The sequence below is a fragment of the Ambystoma mexicanum genome, chromosome 3q, assembly GCF_040938575.1.
Source record: "Ambystoma mexicanum isolate Mex_15411 chromosome 3q, UKY_AmexF1_1, whole genome shotgun sequence".
NCBI classification, from domain to species: Eukaryota; Metazoa; Chordata; class Amphibia; order Caudata; family Ambystomatidae; genus Ambystoma; species Ambystoma mexicanum.
This window is the reverse complement of record NC_090926.1, coordinates 11,648,778-11,664,314: the sequence shown is the minus strand read 5'-3', so window position 1 is coordinate 11,664,314 and position 15,537 is coordinate 11,648,778. Positions and strand designations below refer to the sequence as shown.

The following is a 15,537-nucleotide window of genomic DNA, read 5'->3' as shown; positions in this document are numbered from 1 at the left end:
TATAAATCAAAGATTAACATTTACGACTACTTTATGCTTTCAGTAATATTCATAACAGCAAGAGGGTGGTTACAATGAGTAAGTCCTCCTCATTGAGATACAGTGATGGTGACATTAAAGAGGTGATTCAAGGCCTGTTTCATTTAATCAGACCAGAGGATGGATGAAGGGAGCAATGTCTCAAGGGATGACTTTCTATCAGGTTTTGAGCTCACCTTAGGTTTTCTGCGAGGGTGGTGTGGTGGTGATCGACTGCGCCTGCTGGATCTCTGGGCGCGGGAATCCTGCAAAGGGGGGCGAGCTTCTCCGGTAGCATCCTCTGCTTGTTAGAAGCAATAGCCACCTGGCCGCACTATTGCTTCTAACAGCCAGAGCGCTTACCAGAGAAGCTCGCCCGCCCCGGAGCAACTGACAGGAAAGAAAACCTTCCTTAGAAGAGCAAAAAACGTTTCCAAAATGCCAAAAGTTGATGTGGAATATCGCTTTCAGTTGCAGACTTGGAATTGTAAAAGTCAGCATATATCGAAATAAGGTCCAAGGATACTAGGCAGGAATACGGACACTGAGAAGGAGTAAGGAAGGAGGGAGACAAAAAAGGAAATAGCAACGAGCATCAGTGAATCAGGAGAAGAAATGAAGGAGCGCTGAGCTACTAGAGTTTACCTAGCGCTGAGACGCGGCGAGCGAGGGGCAATACAGTGTATGTGTACCAGAAGTTCTGGGAAGAGGCCAGTTCCAACAACTAGACTGATGAAAGCGCTTTCTGTTTGGCTCACATGGCGCCATCTTGGAAAGGAGCGTGGAATGCAGCAAGCGGGGTGAGAGGCGTCAATCGGACCAGATGCACCATGGGCGGAATTTCATGTCACTTTCTTAAATGCAAGAAAAGTGCTTCCGCTGTGAATAACATGAGCATTTTCTCTGGGAAAATCTAAAGACCAACATTATTGCAGCAGGTCTGATAGTTCACAACGGATCTGTCTGGTTCAACGATGAGGAGACATACGAAAGTAACATTACCTATATAGCTACTAAATATAGCGAAGACAGTATGGTCTGGAAAATTACAACTGCACAAAGAAAGAGTTAAAACACGCTGCACATACGTTTCTGGAAAATACGACTCTCATTAACATAAAAAACAAACTAGTGACTAAACAATTTGACAATTTCAACTTTTAATAAAAGCACAAATACATTGGAGGATGTACAGGAGTTTAAACAGGACGTCGTCTACCCTTATTATCTGCTGATTACTTATCCATGAAATGGGATTTGAGCAATCGGGGCTGGGCCAGTTTATCACATAGAAGATACGCTCCATTCAAATGGAACGCTTTTTCAGACTTTTCTGCTGGTGAATTTCCATCCAAAGAGTCTTATTCTGAAGTGGACACTTCCAATCGCTCAGTCGGAGAGGGAGGAGACCTTTCGTATGTGTAGAACCGCCAGGGACGTCATTTCATCAAAATGCCTGGGGTAGCGGAAGTGACATCACATGCACATTGACCCCCTGATGACATCACAGGAAGTGATGTCATTTGACCCCACCCCGAAGTGATATCGTGATAAGCGATGGAACACGACCTTTCACCCGTTGACAAAACAGGAAGTGGCATCATATAACATTGTACACTATGAAAAATATGGTTACGATATCACTATAATGTGATGTACATTTCATACAAGAATGGATCGCCATATGTATCGTTAAGATCAGTGTGCATAGGCCCATATTACCAAATTACTGTGAATGCAAGCAGGCATCCATGACCAAATGATAATGATGTGTTATTATATAGCACTTGCGCTTAAGGGCTTTATATAGAAAAAATATGCACCCAATATCACCCAACCTGCGTTGGTACTCATTTATCTACCTCAGAAAGATGAAAGGCTGAGTTGAGGCGTTTAAGAACAGACTAAATCAGTGACTCACCTCCTGAAGTGTGCCTGAAATAAACCTTTAATGAGTCTAGCAATTATTGTATAGAATTCCAGAAAGACGCATTATTTGGTATTCCTATTCTTTATTATTTAGGGTCACGGCTCAAAGTGTTACACCCGTGGCGCCCCCTGTTCTTATTTTTCTTCTTTTTTTTAAGGGGCCTAAAAAAGAAAGCCAGCCACTCTTGAAGTAAAGAGCCACCTGATGCTGGCTACAGCCCAGGAGCTTTCATTAGAAAAAAAAAAACATTCCTACTTTTCATTTATCGTCACATGTTTTAACGCAGGGTCAGACAGCAGTATAGTGTAAAGGCTGTCCTTTGCACCAACAAAAAAACATACTAGCATCAAAATCAGGAGGAACTGAAAATCATCTTTCAAAAGATTAGATTGAAAGAATACTTTCAGAATCGTCCAGTAAAGCAGTATTAGTCCATCTCATATCTCAAAAATAAGTCTACTTTGTGTCCACTGGATGCTATGGAATCGAAATCCATCAGCACCTTTGAAACATCAGTATTAAGGGATTTAAAAATTACAGACAAACCAAATGTAGGCATCCAGACTATGTCTAAATGGGAATGCAAGTCTCTAGAGTAATTGAAAAATACTTGAAAGAGATCTCACCGGAATGATTTAACGCAATATACTAGAGGTAACTCACTTTTTTCGTAAGTCCTTCATTAGCTCCCTGGGAGGTGGCGCTGGCCAGTCAGAAAGCTCGGAACACAGGCTGTCCTGTATGGTACAAGCCTGCGTTCCAAGCTACCTGGGCAGCCAGCTCCCCCTCCCTACTCGCCCTTCGTCACTTAGCACTGTGTAGTTTTTGAATGGGTGGTAATGGTGACCTTTTTTTCATAGAAAAAAAGAAGCCTACCTTTCTGCACGCCAGGCGCCACCCAGTGCTTCTGTCAGCCAAGTCTATTTTCCATGCTGATGACATCACAGTCATCAACATAGAAAAAGGACTACCCTAACAGGAGCACTGGCGGTGCTGAGTAGCACATCAAATGTATGTTTCTTTTTTTATTATATAAAAAAAACACCATTAGCACCCGTGTAGGAAACTGCACGGGTGCTAATGACGGGCTGACTCACGGAAACGACAAGGCCATCTGCGTAAAAGGGACCCTCACTTCATTCAACCCCTTAACTTGTCCGGCAGGCTGTTACCGACACGGTTGGCCTGCCACTTCGGTTAATATCGCCTCAATAACAGCATCAGAGTTTGAGTTTTTGAAGTAGAAGCACCTAACATACTAGCATGTTATGCCTTTCAGAAAATACACTCACAATCACGTAGTCCTATTGCATCAGGCTGTAATTCGGTTTTGGAACTCTTGAATAAGTACATTGATTTTTTTTAAGCCTTTATGTCAGAAGACCACTCTATCTTTAAGAGATACCAAATAGACTATTGACATCTTTGACAACATGCCTGTTTATAAGGATACACAACTATTAGTGTCTCCAAACATTAGGACACTTTTACACTAATATTCCACATTGTTAAGGGACACCCTAAGGAAGGAGAACTGGGACAGGCATGTCCTTATACCAGTAATCTTCAAGTTGTTATCTAGAACTCTTGACAGTAACTATTTTAAATTCAAAGATAGCTTATTTCTTCAAATCAAAGGCATGGCAATCGTAGCAGCCTTTCCCCCTGTCTTTGCAATACACTGAACAGAGAGAACGGATCTATACATGGAACCCTTACATCGATGATGTTAACTCCCTGGAAAACCTCCTGATTTGGTTTAATAATTGCAATTGCGATATTCAGTTCAGAATGCAATATGTTGAATACCAGATGACTTTCCTTGATGTTTGTATTGGAGTCAAAGAAGAGGCCCGGACCTGCTCTCTATTTAGAATAGAGACAGGCCGTAATACTGTGTTGCATTATTCCTGCTATCATCCCGCAGCACAAAAAGATAACAACATTTCAATAAGATTTAAGAATTGGAGAAATTGTAGCTCATTTGAGTAGTTTAACCAACATGCACAAAAAGAATTGATGACAGATTTGATTAGTATTAATGAAAATTAATCAGTCCTACAAAAGATCAAGCTTCACACGGAGGGAAAAATTATTTGAGCCCAGACTCAAACAACAAAATGTAGAAAGATTTACATGCTTGATGATCATCCGAATTGTCGGGGAATCAAAAATAAGTATTGGTCGTACCTGTTCTTTATTAAACCGGACCTTGCCTGATTTCAAAGATTATCGCTAAACAGGCCTAAGAATTTAACGGAAGCGTTGGGACATTAAAAATAAATGTCGATTCAGGGCGAGAAGAGACAGGTGACTTTATGAATGCCTATTCGCTAAATAGAAATAGCAATAAATATCACTTCACAGCCTCATGTTTGCTCATTCTTTAACTTCTGGCCATTGAAGTGCGTGGAAACCTCTAGAGGTTCAAGTGCCTCCCAACATCTCCAAATGGAAATAGAATAAAACTTCCCCCGGTACTCGGACACTATCCATGGAGAATGTTTTCTGTGTGTACATTCACATAAACTGTTACTGAATTTGATGTGCCTGGAAGAATTTGGACACTGGGACACCATTCTAATTGTTGCACCAAATCTGCAATTTACCTCATTGAGTGTTAATGCTCTTGGGCCAGACATCAAGAATGGCGACCGCTAGAGTTGTGGAGCACCACTCGCTTCAGGATTAGGAGTAAGAAAATGGGAGCACCGCTTCTGCAACACTATCTGGAAAATGACCACACTGAAAATGATTTAAAATAGTGGGTATTGGGGAGGAATGAGAATTACAACTAACATCAATGGCTATTTAGGTTTACATTTTAGGAGATTGTTTTTAACATTGTTTTGAAGAATTACTAGAAATATGTCTATTTATGACACATTTGAACATTCTATGACTACATCAATGGTAGGTATTTTTATTTTGTCATTGCCTGTGCCTTTCAATATGTTAAGTAGAATAGTGAGGGAATACCTTTACTTGACATACCAGAATTGAGGCTAGTTATAGACATATGTTGGTTTTCATAGCTAGGAAACCAGGATGCTGAATAATCATTGTAAATTCATTGTAAGGTAGCGGGTTTCTTTCGATGGAATGCTTATGAGAAATAGGATGTTGCACTTGAGGACGTTGTGTTAACTGCCGCTTTACATGAATGTATTATAACTACGGTTGCACCAATATGGAATTAACATACTAGCAGTTTGAAAGGCCCTGATGTTATATGTTATGTACTTGATGATGTCACATAAACCACAACATTTGATAAATAAACCAAAATTGTAGACGCACGTATGCAGATTTATCCAAATGTAATTAAGCAGCTTGCCAATCATAGTTCAGATAAGGGAATCTTTTGGATGCACATTTTGTACAAGGAATTTTCATTAGTTAGGTGTTCCTGACATTTTCTGTAGGTCTTCGGTCTATTGACAGTGTATCGCAAAACGCAGGTCAAAAATACAGAAAAAAGCACATCTAAAGCCCGGTCCCCTCGCAATGTGCAGCAGCGTTATTCACCACCAGGAAGTTGCTGCAGCGGGGAGGGGACTGCGGATTGTGGTGGGTTGGGGTGGGTGTGTTTGGGAGAGTGAGAAGGGGATGGGTGATCACTTGGGGCTCAGGGGTAGGCAAGATTTTTTGTAATGCCGCAGGCACTGCGGTGGGGGACGGAAACAATTTACAGCGGATCATGGGTTAGACCCCCGATGGATCATGTGGGGCAGTGGCCAGGGGAGGGGGACTAAAACACCCGCTTAAGCCACACAATGCCTGTTGAATCCTGCACCGATTCGGACAGTAAAAAGTGTTTTTCTTCTCAGTGCAGATAGTGACTTTGAGCCAGTTTTGTGCCCTTTTTCCAATAAATGTTCTCCTAGACTTGAATATGGGCTGAAAGGTCATATCGAGGCCCAACCAGTGAATTTGTGAAAACAATGAAGATGATATTGGATTCACCTTTCAAATGCTTCACTATACTATGATGCTTAACTTGCTTAACTTTATAAAAGACGGTATGCATAGATCCTTAAAGTTTATATAGCTATGCTTAAGTTGATGTCAGTCATTTAAAAAAGACATCCATTGTGTATTTTTATAGAAAGAAATTAGTAGCCAATTTTAGTTTAGTCCACTTTGAAATAGAAAGAAATCTTCGGGGAAAAAAATTCTTAAGGAGTAAGCCAGATATCTTTTGATTATGACATCTAGTGCATTCATATTAGCACTAAATGTATTTTAAATATTAAATTAAAAACAATGCCACACACACTGGGATCTTGGGGCGTTAATCATTTCAGCCATTCTTCTCCGCTCGTTTTCCCTCTCTTCTTTTTTAAGTTAAAGGAATAGTGCCATCAAAAATTGTATTGGCTCAAACGATGGGCCATCATCAAAAATAAATATAGAAAATATTCATTAAGAAAGTTCCTATGTAAACTTTTGAGCAAATGAGGCTCAAAGTCACAGATTTAGAGCACTAGGAGGCATCCATTTTGTGAAATGGATGAGCCTCCTGTGCTTGTGTTAATTTCTGCCCTTGCAGCACTAATCAAGCAAAAGCCAGCCAGCTGTAATAAACAAAAGCTACCAGCAGGTGGCTTTTGCTTCATTATTGCTGGAGAGTAGAGATTAACACAAGCTGCTGCTGGTAAGTGCTTTACATTTCATTCTTTTTTTTTTTAAAGCACTGCAAATTTTTCTTTCTAACTTAGAAAGATAACCACAGCATTCATAACGTTGTATTTTTGTTTGCTGTGGCTACAGCTTTGAGTCTCCTGTGCTCCCCTAATCCTGGTTGGTGGAGCCCAGGAGACTCAAAGCTGAAGCCACAGAAAACCTAAATACAACATTGCTGTATTTAAAAATGATGCAGATTTCTTTCTTCGTTTCTCAGAGCCTGAGAAATGTAGAAAGAAAAGTGCAGCATATTTAAATACAACAATGTTGTATTTCTGACTGCAGCGGCTTTCACTTTGAGTCTCCTGGACTCCCCCAACCCGTTGTTGTATTTATAATTGCTGCACCTTTGCTTTTTGCCTTTCATTTTACGTTTTCTGTTCTTCAGTGGGCTTAGGGAGCACCAAAAACACAATCCTCTTGGTGGGAAAATAAAGGCCCTTTGCAGCAGTGGTGCATTGCTAGCAATGGGGAGTACAGGCACTTCACAGCATGGGTGTGTAAGCCCTTCTTGTATATATGAATACCTCCCATATGACCATTAAGCCGGTTACTTGTGGGTGACTAGACGAGGGGTTCAACAATCTGTTCCCTGGGTACCTGAACAGGAAATTACTAATAGGCATCCACCCAGCATTTTGCAGGCAGATAGCAACCCATAATAATGACCCCAATGAAACTTAAGGCCACCAATAATCATCTGCATCTCATGGGGTTATAGCAACAAAATCAATAAACATCACTGCAGAGATGACAGAGAACTTAATCTGTGAATCTGTGTGCCCGTATCTGACAAATCAACTACCGGGGCACCAGTGGTACAGGGATGAGAATCGGTTTCTAAACCATCAATCAGCCCCACACCTCTCGTACACCAGAAGGGATGCAAACAGATTGGAAAAACCAGCAAATTATAAACCTCCTTGCCCAATTTTGGTAACGTGGACAGAACAGCAGGCTTATCTCCACAAGGTAGTGGATAGTTGGTTAGTTGCAACACAGAGAAAATGCAATTATTAATCAATGATAAAAGGGACTCTCCAGTCCAGGTTGAATACAAATATCTACTTTATTATTATCACAACAGACAGTTCTAGCACACTACAAAATACAACCCATCCCATAAAGGAATACTGATGACAGGCAGTTTCAAGAAGGAAAGGGGATGCACTCTGGATACTGACAGGAGTATAGTCAGTAAAGTAATTAATCACAATAGTTCAAGGATGCTTGGTTTCAACACAAACGGGAGCAATGGGTCGTAAAATGTCACATGGGGCCTTCGGTCTGCAGTCCTTCAAGCCTCGCTCGCCAAACTGCCTGTCACCTGATACCCTCAGCTGTCTCCTGTCTTGAACTCTGTAGTCGGAGCTGCAAAGCGCCCTGAAACAGACTCAACCCTGTCATGCACCAAGAACATATACAGCACATGATACCATGGTTCTTTCCCCATGGTCCTTCTCCGAAAAGCCCCTAGTGACATTTTATGACCCATAGCTTCCTTTGTATTAAAACCAAGTATCCTTGAACTATTGCAATTAATTACTATACCGGCTCCCCTCCTGTCAGTATCCAGAGTGCATCGGTTTTCCTTCTTTGTCCCTTTCTGTCGTTTGCATCCCTTTACAGGGTGGTTCAGCTTTGCAGCCAGGGTGCTAAGCCAATATACTGACAACAGACTCCCAATCTAGACAAGGGCTACGCCCAGGTGAAACTGATGGTATTCTCCCTCTGGGAGGCTCTCTGCAAGTCAGCAAGCCATACAAACAGAGTGGCCAGAAAGCTGCAGTTAATATGTGACCTGGTCCTCATTCTAACTTAAGAAGGGAGAGGCCCAACACGCCTACTCCATGGATCTATTTGAATTGCACTTACCATAAGCTAGCCCCCTCTTTAGGCTCCAGCCACCTTCTGCTTTCAGGGGCACCGCTACCTGCTAGTAGGTATGACCCGAACTTGCATTTGCACCGTAGTCCCTCGGCTTTCAGTTTGAATGGACTCGATCCTTCATGCGTCCCCAGCTCCCACTGTAATGACACAGACATGACCCCTCCCCCCCGCCTGCCCCCTTATCACCGCCAAGAGGTGTTGCCAGAGGTTGAAGTGTACGAAAAGAAGTAGTGGAACTATGTTCCCTGCTGGCCTGCCCCGGCTCTCCACAAGCCCCATCTCTGCACCCCCTCCCACACACAATCCAAGCCCCCAAACACACCTGCTATTTAAAGGAATGTTCAGTGCAGTGCAATGAAGTGCAAGCTTCAACTTCTAACTACACTTTCATTTTAAAACAAAACCATTCCAGAACAGAACAGTGAACTTAAAAATATAAAGTATAGGAGCACTGATCCCGACCGCTCCCGCCCACTTCGATCTCTGGGTGTTGCAATTGCAGGACTGCCATGGTGACTTTTTTCACCCATGCGTGTATTTCTTGTGGACAGACCATGCCCTCTGCAATACAGATACACTCACAAGCACATGAATACTTCAGTGGGAGCATGAGTGAGGGCCTGACCAAATTTAGGCGTGGAAATAGGGCTATCTTTGTATTAGACAGGAACTGCGGGGGGCAGTATGTGTGCACGCGAAGCTTGCCCTGGTGCAGGGCTTTTGCTACTTGTAAAAGCCCACCTGGGAACATACTCCCCCCTCGCTGCTAAATCGGGTCAACCTGTGTGCTCGGGGTCCTGTAGATGGGCAGGTCCTGCGCCAAGCATACTTATAATCAGAGACGGCCTTGGGGGGTGGGCGGGCGAGCCGGGTGACCGCCCGGGGTGCCACGCCCCCCAGGGCACCATTAGCCCCCGTCACGCCAGCTCAGGGGAGTCTTTCAAGGGCTCCCCCGAGCTGGCGTTGTGGCAGAAGGCGCAGCAGGCGGCCTTTTACTGTAAAATATGCCCACCGCAGCGGGTGCATTTACATGCGCCCCTCCGCCGCAGGCACTTTTCATAAGAAAAGGCACCATTAGCCCCACACCACGCCAGCTCGAGGGAGTCTTTCAAGGGCTCCTCCGAGCTGGCATTGTGGGAGAAGGCGCAGCAAACGGCCTTTTACTGTAAAATGTGCCCGCAGCAGCGGGCTCAGTCACTGACAATGGGGTGATAACACGCTCTATTTAACCTCCTCGCCAGAGCAAGGAAGTTTAAAAAAAAAAGTGGCCCATCCTGGCCCCACCCCCTTCTGCCCTGCCCCCTGTTAACCAGGGGCACGCGGTGGTCGAGGGGGACGCCAATTCGTCCAGGGCGCTGCTGCCCTTAAGGCCGGCCCTGCTTATAATTAACTATTTCAAATATATCTGCAAAGCTCCCTGGTGGAAGACCCGATGTGTAGAGGGCAGTCACGTGTTATGATGAACAGCAATGAGTTGGGCCATCTCTTGTTGCTAAATTCCGCTTTTGCACAGGGCTCATGTTTAGCCTCTTCATGGAGCTGGTGCCTTTAAACATGCACTACTGGGACTAAGCGGAGCAGGGTCATTTCTATGCTAATAGCCTTGCCGGGAGGAGCCCTGATTGCAATGTTTCACCTGGGTCCAGCTCAGGAAAAGCCATTTAGATGGTAATTAGCCCAGCACACGGCCATTGTCCCGACAAGGGCCAGGGCAGACGCAGGGTCCATGCCTGGCATGTGTGCCCTCCCTAGCTTTACTGTAGGTGGTGTTAGGAATGAAAGGTGACAGGTGCAGGGTCCACGCCTGGCATGTGTGCCCTCCCTGGCTTTGCTGTAGGGGGGGTTACTGGCATGAGTGCCCTCCCTGGTTTTGCTGTAGGTGGGGTTAGGAATGAAAGGAGACAGATGCGGGGTTCACGCCTGGCATGAGTGCCCTGCCTGGCATTGCTATAGGGGGGGGGTTAAGAATGAAAGGAGACAGGTGCAGGGTCCCCGCCTGGCATGTGTGCCCTCCCATAGCCCTGTTTCATGGGCATCCCTGCCTTTGCTGACAGTGGGTTTAGGAATGAAAGGAGAGAGGTGCAGGGTCCCCGCATGGCATGTGTGCCCTCCCATAGCCCTGTTTCATGGGCATCCCTGCCTTTGCTGGAGGTGGGGTTAGGAATGAAAGGAGACAGATGCAGGGTCCACGCCTGACATTTTTCATGTGCATCCATTCTGCAGGTTGGCAGGCCTTTCCTAAAAGGAGAAGACATGTCATAGAGGGAGAGAAAGTAGCAAGTTCAATTTACACTGCCCCAAACCAAATCTCTTGATATTTACTGATATTGCTGTTGGGAAGGAGGGACGATCATCCCGGACCCCAGTCCACTCCCCATAGCGCTTTCATACGAAAGAGATGCCCGAAAAGGTACAGTCGGGGTGAAGGGAAGTTACAGGGGGAGAGGGGTAAGCGCCATGATCTAGTAATGGATGGAGAATCAAAACACATATTGGATTCAAGGCCTAGTTTTGCGCTGAAGTCAGGACTGCAGGCCGACTTACATGCATGCATACGAAATTGGGTGTATGCAGGTGAGAACTGGTTGTAGCTTGGACACCGGTGAGGAGGGTCAGAACTGCAGAGACTCATAGACCCTTCATTGTCTCATGTTGCCAGCATTTCGTATCCCAGAAGGAATTCGCCCTGCAAGGCCACGGGAGAGTTGAGAGCTCACTGAGAAAAGCAATCTCACGAGAAGGAGGGCACGAGCGTCCGACGTTCCCTGTCCTGGGCCTAAGTCACAGGACACCAAAAGCCTCAGTACCAAGACCCTTGGCATTACAAGATACCAGCTAGTTCCAAACCACCAACCATAAAACTGTTAGACCCACAACCAATCAGAAAAGATCTGAAAGCAGGGATCAGTTGCCTTCACTATAGGTCGCGTGATTTGTGCTGCGAGGTGCCGGGAGGGATGAAACAACATAGCTAAAACGAGGGTGGAAACTTTGGTTGGGCGCCAACGTTTCTGGAATCGAGCTATAATGTGTTAGAAGCGATGGCCTTGAAGTATCCTCTTAGCCCATGTCTGCAGTACCATGTGCACATCAGGTTAGAGATAGAGCCTGTATTGTTTTTCTTCACATAATTGCAAATCAGCGCTAGCTTCACGCCCAATAACGTGAAAGGAGAAGCCCATGTGGAAAAAGATAGACAGGGGCTTTGGACCATTGGCGTGGCATCCCTTATGGAGCAGGTAGCCTATGTATAAGGTCTCAACCAACCAGCCATGCGGGTTTTACACATGACGTAATTCACATCACTGATGACGCCGTCTGCCTTTATAAAGTGTTGTTTGTGCTATTTTGCTCAGCACGTTCCGTGGCAGTAGAATTCTTTGCAGGTGCATTTGTATTTTTGTGGACATACAACTTTGTTTTCTTTGCAAGAGGTGTGCTAGGCCTTTTTCCCTAGTGGGTTCTATTTATTCTGGTGTGAGCGGAGGGGCTTCCCTGCATTTTCCTGAAGTAAGATTGGATATTTGCAAGCTTAGGCAAATGTCGGAATTGGTGCATTTCAGACTACTCATTCAAGAAGACAAAGGTAGTCAAGTGTGTCCCCCAAAACACGGTAACAACCTGGCGGTACGCACATCTCACTTCAAGGAACCGTAAAAGATATTTTCCCAACTTGGTAAAAGCTAGTGTGTAAGTTCCCACTTAATATCTCCTGAAGACAGTCTCTCTGGAATCCAGCATGGCCGCCTGTATACCTGAATTGCCTGGAGCACCTAGAAGTGCCTGCTTGTCTGTGTCCCCTGAATTACGAAGCCTTGCACCAGGTTCTTGGTGTCTGCAGAATCTGCAAAGACTTCTCCTTGTTTAGAACTGTGAGACCTAAATATGTGACTATCAGAGCAAGAAGGGGCCCACAAAGTCAGCGGGATCCCGGAGTTTGAGGCCCAGTGCGCAGGAGGAGGAGGTGTTGCACGTCCATCATACGCCACAGTCTTGTGAGGGAAAGCGTTTAGCGTTGGTCCTCATATATTAAACCCGAAAGACATCTAGAACTTGAAAGAAATGTTCTATACGCTCCTCCCACCACACAGGATGAAAATAAATGTCCTCACCCAACTATTGAAATAAGAGTCAAAGGGTAAACCGGTACACCCTATTTCGGCGCCGCCAGTTTCCACGTGGGCCGATTTGGCGTGGCCTGTTATTCGCATCCAGTCCAGTACAAGGATGTTTTGGCACCAGCATATTTTGGCACGGCAGTACAATTTGTTCAATCAAATAAAAAAACAAAGTATTGATGTTGTCTCAAACCCTGGCCTGCAGGGCTGCGAGACTGGAGAGCTAACCACCAGGCTATCGAGATCTTATCATTTTCCAATACATCAGTTACTTATATTACCGTTGGTCATTAATTTATGTCATTTTTTTTGTTACTCACCTAATACCGTACCTGAGTTCGGTTTCTAAGCGTGGATCCAGGATTCGAACCTCTGTTGCTCTTAATTTTTTATTTTTTTTTATTTTTAGAACGCGCCTAATACTGTACCTGAGTTTGGATTCTAAGCGCAGATCTGGGATTTGAACTTCTGTTGCTCTGCGTGGTCTTGCTTCCAAGACCAGCGCGTTGCCCCTGTGAATAAATTATGGTCATAACGCTTAATATAAGTAACTGGTGCAGATAAAATTGATAAGCTCTCTTTGGCCCTGCTGGTAATTGTTGAGTCACGCAGCCCTAATTGTATACTTACTGATTTTTTGTAACTAAAATTGCAATGAGTAAACTGTTCATTGAAAAGGCACAATGTTCAGTCACACAGCCGTGTTCATTGAAATTGCGCTGAACAGGCGTGCCAAAACGGCTCCTGCGGCGAAACATCTGCGCCAAATCAGCGGCGCCAAATGGTCCGACTCCAGGTTAAAATGTGCCGCCATTTCAGCTGTGCTCATCGCCCTCTAGTGGAGACTCAGAACCAGTTAAACTCTCTTTTTCATGAGCATTAATTTTTTTGTGGGTTATTTTTAGCTGTCTTTGAGAGAAATAACTTCAAAGTTCGTCTACCCCCATTGCTTGTATTATATTTATTTTAATCCGTGTTTGTTAACTATTCTCCTTTTTTCCGTTCATACTTTCTCGGCAAACGTTTTGGAATAATTAGCTAATTGCGTTTCATGGCCTTAGTTTGTACTGTGCTTTTAAGAAGTTCTTCGAACCCCCCTGTGCACTCCCTCTGACCAGGTGGCAGTGGAAGACTTTCTATAGCATGTTGCAACTCGCTGGCCACCCTCCCACTTAGGTGGCCTCATGGCTGCCTGACACTTTACAATAAACAAAGGCCTGTTCAGCTGGAAATGTATCCTGTATGTACGTTTGCTTTATGTATACATCACAATTAAAAGCAATTCCGAAAAAAAAATGCTAAGTACTCACTCTGGATTCCTAAAATCACCTAAAACTTCACAAAATGAAGACACATAGCGGAAAAGGGGTCGGGGGAACAGACCATAGACCATACCCTTACTACCCCAATAATAGACAGACACTAATTCTACATTTGGAAACAAAAGGTCACAATTTATTGGAGCTTGACAACAAAGGGGGCAGTCCCACCCCTAAAGACATCATGGTTCAAGACCATACTCTTCTTAAAGGTGGCCGAAAAGCAGTGCAATGTTTATAGTTCTGAATGTTCACGGTGTCTCCTTGCCGCCCACAGCTTTCGCAAGGCACCGGACATACGCTTCAGATTTGTACTGCACGCAGTACTTTTCCTTAGACTTCTAAGGTGGCCCCATAAGTAGGGCAATGCAAAGTTCTGAATGTTCTCGCTGTCCCCTTGCTGCACACAGCTTTAGCAAGGCATCGGACATGCGCTCCAGATTGTCTTGCATGCAGTACTTCTTCCTCAGGCCACTGAATATTGCTGGTGAGGAATCTCAACCGTCCATAAGGGACTCAGTGCCCATCGTCCATGTTTGGCCTGAGGGCGGCCATTGGGAAACGACCCACGGTTAAATAACTGCTGCATCAGACTCCTCCCCGGCAAGGACTGCCCAGATCTCTGACACTTTGGGGGTGCCCCCCCCGCTGTCCCCAATGCCCCCAGCAAAGCTTCCGACCTACCATTGAACCAGCCGCAGCCAGCCTTCCAAGGGCACGCAGCATGGATGTGGGGAACCAGTCTTTCCCTTTATATGATACAAGCACCCCGCCTGCCACCAATTGTGAAGGGGGCAAATGTAGACAGGCGTGTCTTACAACTCCCGGGCCCTCAGCCTTTGTACTTTCTACATCTCCCTTTTAGGCCTGCACCTGGTCATCTACAGGCCCATGTTAGAAGTGATCCTGCACCCTTTCAATCTGGCCATCTGGCCCTGTCTCTTTACCAGGCGATGTCAGTGCCAGTTGATTATTGCGCCAGTGCGCGCAGGCCTAGCAAATCTGGACCCATACTCGCCCCCCGCAAGTGGGCGAAATCATTACTCAGGAGGGGGGACTGGAAAGAGGCTGAGCTCCAGTCCCCCCACCTTATATCCTGTCTCCAGGGCGTACCGGACGTTCTCGCCCTGGAGACGCCCCTTCCTCACAGAGGAGGGGTGGGAGATGCCTACAAAGGGGAGGGGGTGGCCAGAGGGGTGTCCCGCTATGCGGGCTGTCCCTCTAGCGCCCCCTTCAGGGGCTTTGACATCCCCTTAATCGACGGTGCGCAGAAGTACCCAGGAGCCGAGAAACCCCTCGGGACCATCTAGCTGCCATTGGTTTATGTCTGGGACCTAGAAGAGGTCTAAATAGAAACCACGCCTCCATCACTGCAGCCACTAAGTCACCCAATATCCTGCGTGGCGCTTCCAGCCAGTTCTGCTTTTTTTCATTGCATGCTGCGATTTGTAAAGCCATACTTGTGATGGGGAAAATTAAACTCTAAGTCCCAGCATGCAATGGGAAATAAACAGCAGTGACTCAATGTGTTACGCATGGCAGACGACAAATTGGCAGCTATTAGTTGCAGTCCTGA

The 15,537-nt window shown here is 45.3% G+C and overlaps 1 protein-coding gene across 3 annotated transcripts in view; it reads left to right on the top strand.

The window, feature by feature from the left end:
• CACNA1I (calcium voltage-gated channel subunit alpha1 I) overlaps positions 1–15,537 on the top strand; it is a 1,993,092-nt gene that overhangs the window by 406,422 nt on the left and 1,571,133 nt on the right. The window lies entirely within an intron of this gene.